This window comes from Neofelis nebulosa, chromosome 15 (genome assembly GCF_028018385.1).
Source record: "Neofelis nebulosa isolate mNeoNeb1 chromosome 15, mNeoNeb1.pri, whole genome shotgun sequence".
Classification (NCBI taxonomy): domain Eukaryota; kingdom Metazoa; phylum Chordata; class Mammalia; order Carnivora; family Felidae; genus Neofelis; species Neofelis nebulosa.
Window position 1 is genome coordinate 3,650,882 of NC_080796.1, and position 7,328 is coordinate 3,658,209.

Genomic DNA, 7,328 nt, shown 5'->3' on the forward strand with positions numbered 1-7,328 from the left:
GGACGTGAGCGGGAGGTTCCTGGGGGTGGTGCTCTGCTTCCTGCAATGGCCAGTGCTCCTTCTCGAAAGGCCCCCCTGCCCAAGGGCATTCGGTCACTTCCGGCAGGCACCCCGCTCCCCGAAGCCGGTCTGGCCAGGGTGCCTAAGGCACAGGGGAGCACGCGGGTTGGAGCAGACGGTGTCGAGGTTCACCTCGGCCGCCCTCCTGAGCAGTTACTGGCCGTGGAGCTCCTCCCGTTCCTGGAACTGGGGGGTCGGGGAGAGGCAGCATAGGTTCAGAAGTTCTGAGTCCTCTCGCTCTCAAGCTCGTTCAGTTTACGCAAGAGGTCATTCACACCAAAGGACACTGCTGGCAGCCAGGCCCGCACGCAGCAAACAGACCTAAAGCTCATCCATGCCAGGACTGCTCCTGCCACAGGGCCTTTGCTCCTGCTCTTCCCTCAGCCCGGTGCACTGTCATCCCCGATGGCAACCGGCCACTCCCAACTCCTCGGGGTCATTCAACCACCATCTCTCAGACAAAGCATCCCTTTCATCGGACACCCCCCTTCCCTCTTCCAGGGCTCTACACCCGACGGCACACGTACTCTACATTTTACAAGTTTATTTTATCGTCCACCTCTCCCCAGCAAACCTGGGAGCCCAGTGAGTCCACGTTCCCTGCTGAGCCCCCCGCCCAGGGCAGAAGGCACCCCTGAGCACAGTCCATGCTTCCTCAGGGAAACAAGAGTGTCCTCACATGGCCCTCCAAGTGCGGACGTTTGGGATAAATGCTGAACAATCCCAGAACTTCTTACTAAGCCAGGCCCAGTGGGGCTCTGCCCTCCAGCCCCTACTCGCTCGGGCAACAACCTCCAGCCATCGGGGCAGAGGCCAGTGTTACTTTCTGGAGCCCCCGAGGCCTCCTGAGAACGGTTGCTCTCGGCGATGCCGCGGAGGGGCACGGAAACAGCGTTTGCCAGTGTCCTCAGCAATTTCCCACCAGAGCTCACGAATCCGAGCAAAGGCGCTGAACGGACAGCAGGGACCCCGAATGCACAGGCCTCCTCGCCCCCCAGCCTGGGTGCTGCTCGGGCACGGAGAGGGAAGTCTAGAAAGGGGGAGGGGTGTCTGCCCGCGCGGGCGCAGGGCACATCCAGGCTTTGCGGACCCCGAGGCTTATGGGGCGGGGGGCGGGAGGGAGCAGGTGGAGAAAAAAGTCAAACTGGGACTGACCACTGCTAGAGCCGCTGCCCCCACGATCCCGTCGCCTCGCCTAGGCTTCAGAGAGGGGCGGGTGCAACTCAGGGCCACACGGTGAACTGGGACCCAGGCCCGGGTCCCCTCAGGTGGCTGTAGGCACCCCTTTCCCCTCGGGGGCGGGGGCGGCGGACAGCGAAGGCAAGAAAGCGCCTTCCAAACTCAAGATCCGAGCAGGGTTTAGGGGTCCAGAGACAAACACGTGCTTTTCACCGCGGGGCGCGACGCACCCTGTTAGCAGAACTCTCGGGAGAGAGTGCGGGGCGGGGGGGGGGGCGCCGCGCCCCTTCAGCCCCGGGGGCACGGAGGGGGCAGGCATGGGTGCGCCGGGCCCTCCGTCGGGTGCAGACGCGGGTCCCCGAAGCGAGAGTAAGTCACACTGCCCCCCCCACCCCGAGCCCGCCCCCCGCGGAACCGCGCCCCCACACCCACTCTTCCCCCCGGGACCGCGCCCCGACACCCGTCCTCCCAGCGCGCGCCCCCAGTCGCCCCCCGACGCGTCCGCCCCCAGCCCGCGCCCCTTACGGTCGTCGGCTCCAGGCCCCAGGCTCCGGCGCGCGCGCTCGCTGGGACTGTGGCTCCGCCGCCCCGGGCGCCCCCGCGCTGATCCCGCCCAGGCTCGGCCCCGAGGGGCGGCCGGGGGCGGGGCCCACGGCCTGGGGACGACCCGGCCGGGTTACCCGGGCGACCCGGGAAGGGCGCGTCACCTGCGCGCCGCCGCGCACCTGATCGCGCAGAGGCGCGTCCGAGTGCGGCCCCTTGGCCGGCTGTCTCGGGGGGGGGGGCGGGGGGGGCGGTGGATCGCACGCCGCGTGTCCTTCCCGCTTCTTCCCCGCAGACCTCGCCGCCCCTGCACCTCGCCCACGCGCGCGGCCACGCGCTGGCACACTTGCACGCGGTGTGCACGAAAGCGGGGCCCGTTCGCGGTCCTCCCGGTGAGGTCCCGGGTCTGCGGCGCCGACTCGGGAGCGGCGGGTGCTGGGCTGAGTGCTCCCGCGGGCACCGATCCCCGGACCTTGGCCCTGGGACGGCCCAGGGTCGGTAACCTGCTCGCGCCCCCGCGGCGCCTCGCTCCCGCGCTCCGCAGGCGACTGTCCCCACGCCGGGCACCCTCAAGCCTCAGCCGGCGGATGGCCTGTCGCGGGGGCGGGGTGCCGCGGACTGACTTACCCTCGGCCTCCTGCCTGGCCGCTCATCTCCGCCCCGGACTCTCCCCTGCACCCAGAGAGGCTGTTTCGGGCCAGCGGGCACACAGGACCGTGGCTGCCTCCAGGCCTTTGCTCGCGCCGCACCCGGAAGTGGTGCCCTCCTGCAGGAGCCTTCTGTCACCCCGAGGGCCCTGGCATCTCTGTACTCTTGCAAAACTTGCTGTCTGTTACACACACACACACACACACACACACACACACACACACGCCAACCTTCCCCCAAATCTTTCACATAGAAGTAGTTCTGGCCGGTTCACCAAGGGACTCAAATTTGCTGTAACAAATCATGGTACAACTTAGGTCCTGGTGATGGCTGCATGCCCCATTGAACGGTACACTTTAGGAGGGTGGATTTCATAGTGTGTGAATTACATTTCAGTAACTGTTTTTATAGGAACTACAGTGGGGGCGCCTGGGGGGCTCAGTGGGTTAAGCATCTGACTCTTGATCTCAGCTCAGGTCAGGATCTCGAGGTTCTTGAGTTCCAACCCCCACATCAGGCTCTGGGCTGATGGTGCTGGAGCCCACTTGGGCTTCTCTCTCTCCCTCTCTCTGCCTTTCCCCTGCTTGTGCTCTCTCTCTCTCTCTAAATAAATAAACTAAAAATAAAAGATTAAAAAAATAAAACCAAGTAACTGCGGTGAGACTGTCACCTCAGGGCTCACTGCTGGGTCCTAACACCCTCCTCCTTGGTTACATCATCCGCCCAGCACTGGAATATGAAATCTACGATAGTGCAAGGCATTTCCAATTGCAGTCTGTGTATATGCAGTCCATAAATAAATAAGGCAGAGTCCCAGTCAACAGGGCAAAGTTTAGACAGTCATGTATTCACTGTCATGTGTCAAAAGCCACCGAAAAGGTTTATGAAGCAAAATAATGGATATAATGGGACCTCTAGAATACATTAGATTAAAAAAAAAATCAGAACAAAGACCGTTCTGTGCTTGTAACATCTGGAAAGTTTCCAGGAACCTCAAGTAGAATGAAAAATGATTTCCGGGGGGTGGAGGTGGGGGTGGGGGGGCAATCTTAAATAAAAATTGTAGATCAGTTCTGGGTTCACCACAAAGGAAACAGCATTCTTTATGTCAAAAATGAACACATGAGAAAAATCACCCAAAACCCAAATTAAGTAACGTTCCACAAACTAACGGCCTGTATCTCCAAAAATGGCAATGTCAAAACAACGTCAGTGTCATGAAACACAAAACAAGGTTGACAGGCTTTTCCTCATCAAAGGAGGCTATAGAGTCCTGAAAACCAACCGCAGGGTTGTACCTGGACCCGGCCCTGGGCTGAGAACAGTTCTAGAAAGGACTTACGGGGGACGTCTGAGAAAGGTCTGTAGATTCAACAACAGCATTATAAATCTTGGAAAATTGAGTTCTTTTCTGAGTGAATATCTGTGCTCTTAGAAAATATACACTGAGGGGCGCCTGGGTGGCGCAGTCGGTTAAGCGTCCGACTTCAGCCAGGTCACGATCTCGCGGTCCGTGAGTTCGAGCCCCGCGTCAGGCTCTGGGCTGATGGCTCGGAGCCTGGAGCCTGTTTCCGATTCTGTGTCTCCCTCTCTCTCTCTGCCCCTCCCCCGTTCATGCTCTGTCTCTCTCTGTCCCAAAAATAAAAAAAAAAAAAATGTTGAAAAAAAATTAAAAAAAAAAAGAAAATATACACTGAAGGGGCACCTGGGTGGCTCAGTTGGTTGAACATCTGACTTCAGCTCAGGTCACGATCTCAAGGTCTGTGGGTTCGAGCCCTGCGTCGGGTTCTGTGCTGACAGCTCAGAGCCTGGAGCCTGCTTCGGATTCTGTGTCTCCCTCTTTCTCTCTGCCCCTCCCCTGCTCACACTCTGTCTCTCTCTCTCTCTCAAAAATAAATAAACATTAAAAAAAATTTTTTTAACTACACTTAAGTATTTAAGGAGTAGTGAATAGAACACCAGGTCTGAAATGGTTGTATCTAGAGGGGGAAATTATAAAGGAAATGCTGTAAAGTATTAACAATTTGTAACTGGGTAAAGGGTGTATGGTAGCTCTTTGTCCCATTCTTGCAACAACTTTTAAGTTTGGAATTATTTTGAAAGAAAAAGCTTAAAAACTTGTGGACCTAACGAACATGCATTTGTCTCTGCTACTGAAAACAACGTGAAAATAACTACAGAGGGGGAAAACAGCTGTAAATGCCACAGGGATAAAGTGAGTGGGAGAAAAGATAGCAGCAGAGGAGAAATGTCAACGAGTTTTTGTAAGGTGAAAAGCAGGGTGACTGAGTTAGCAAGACAAAGCTGAAAACCTTTCTTCAACCAGAAGCAAGCAGATTCTTGCTCTAGACCTGTGGGGCATCAGCAAACTACAGCCCATGGGCCAAATCTGACCCACCACTTTTTTTAAAAAACAGGAACCCTGTTTTGTGGTAGAGTCCCCTCCCTAAGGAAAGAAAAACACAAAACAAAAAAACCTCAAGGCAACCTGGCCAAACGCCTATGTGACAGCATCCCTCACGACCTTGTAACAGGAGACCACTGAATCAGACTGCATGTTTGCATGTTACCCATATACGGGAGACAAGGAAGTAGAAAATATATTTAAAAAAACTATTGGGGGGGCGCCTGGGTGGCGCAGTCGGTTAAGCGTCCGACTTCAGCCAGGTCATGATCTCGCGGTCCGTGAGTTCAAGCCCCGCGTCGGGCTCTGGGCTGATGGCTCGGAGCCTGGAGCCTGTTTCCGATTCTGTGTCTCCCTCTCTCTCTGCCCCTCCCCCGTTCATGCTCTGTCTCTCTCTGTCCCAAAATTAAATAAAAAAACGTTGAAAAAAAATTAAAAAAAAATATATCGAGAATCCAAACACATCTTCCATGACCAAGAGACTATCATCTGTTGTTTATATTGGTGTAATAGGTAACTAAATGGTCTTCTTGTTTGTTTGTTTCTTCTTTTGTTTTTCCTCTGTTTCCGTTAATTCTAAACACATTGGATCTAGTAAAACATAAGTCGGATTGTGTCCTTCCTCTGCTCCAAGCCGAATTGCCTCCCATTTCACTCAGAGTACATGCCCAAACTCTTCCTAATGCCGACAAGGCCTGTATATGATCAGGTGTCTCCTTCTCTCTCTCTGATTTGAACTCTTTTCTACCCCTTTCATTCTGTCCAGCCATACTGATTTCTCACTACTCTTTAAGTACTTTGGACATACTTTTGTACTTGCTGTTGACTCTGTCTGGAATGCTTTCCCTCAGATACCTCATGGCTTGATTTTTCCTTTGTTGTTTGTTTTTCCTTTCAGGTTTTTGCTTAAAAGTCACTTTCTCAGCACGGCCTTTCTTGGCCATCCTGACTAGTACTTCAACTACCCTTTTCCCTATAACACATCAAAATGTGATTTCTCTGCTTTAGTTTTTCTCCTCTAATACTGTATATTTTGCCTGCGTAGCTTATTGTTATTGTATGTTTACTTCACTCATGAGTAGGATTGTTATCTGTTCATTGCCATGTCCTCAGTGCCTAGAAAATGTTCTAGTCTATATAGTACTTCTTCAATAATGTTTATTGAGTGAACGGAGTTTAACTTGTGTGTATAGTTTTTAACATAATACTAGTCCCCACCTTGACAAAGTTTGGCATGGGTTCATTCTGACAAGTAAACCTGCCAGTTATATACAGTTTTTGGATTTTAGGGGGCCCAATATTGTGTTTACTTGCTACTTATTCTTTTAGTTGTATTTATGTTAGTTTTCATTATGGTGAAATGTATCAAAGGAATAGCAAACTTCCTTTATATTTATTAAGGAAACTAAAATATGGTGGCAAATTATTATAGGACTTTAAAAATTCTTGCCAAAGATTATGAGCCCTCAATATCTGAAATAAAAAGATGAAGTTGTAATTGATCACTTACAAATAAGAGCGAGCTTTGCTGGTTAGGTATAGTCGTTTCTAACAGAGCAGTCTGCTATTCTTATACAGGGTTTGGGGAAGAGTGGAGTTTAAGGATGGGGGGACTTTCAGAAAATTAAATGGTTTGTCATCATCTGAAGCACCATGCTTATTTGGGTGATACTGTTGTGGATTGGTTGCCACGCTGAAGCATGTGTATTGGAGTCATTTTTGTCCTTTATTTGCTGTCTTCCAGAAGGAAGGAGCTGAAATGGATTGGTTGGTGAGTAGGGCTGGTGCACATTGATTAACACATTTAAAACTGATTCTGGTGGCTTCTTGTTACCATGGCTACGTGTTAGGGTTTCTTTTTGTTTTGTTTTGTTTTGTTTTTTCTAAGTTTGAGGTGGCTTTCACCAGATGTTTTCTACTTAAAAGTTGCTTCTATTGACTGGGTTCAAAATGAAAGCTATTTCAAATTCTATAATTACAGATTCATTTTTGAAATTTGAGTTGAGAGGAATTGTTTGACAATTGCTTTCAGAAAGATTCTTCTTTTCTTGGATGTTATTTCCACGAAGAAAGTTATCTGTATAACAGTTTTTGAAAAAAAATTGTTAGTTTTGTTTTTGTTTTTGGTGCTCTTCGGGGCTCATGTTTAAGTCTTAAATAATCTGTGGGAAATTTCATTATTTTTGGAAATGTACGTAGCTGTATGGTAATAATATTCTGTTGCATGCATTTAGTCCATGAAAACAGAATTATAATTTTCTTTTTGGTGAATCCCCCATTTTTTTCTATCAGGATTAGATATTAGGCTAAAAGTATACAAAATTTACCAAATCATTTTTTTTAATTGTTTAAAATGTTTCTTCATTTGGAGAGAGACAAAGTGAGAGTTGGGGAGGGGCAGAGAGAGGGGGAGACAAAGATTCCAAAGCAGGATCCAGACTCTGGGCTGTCAGCACACAGTCCGATGTGGGGATTGAAGCCACAAACCCTTAGA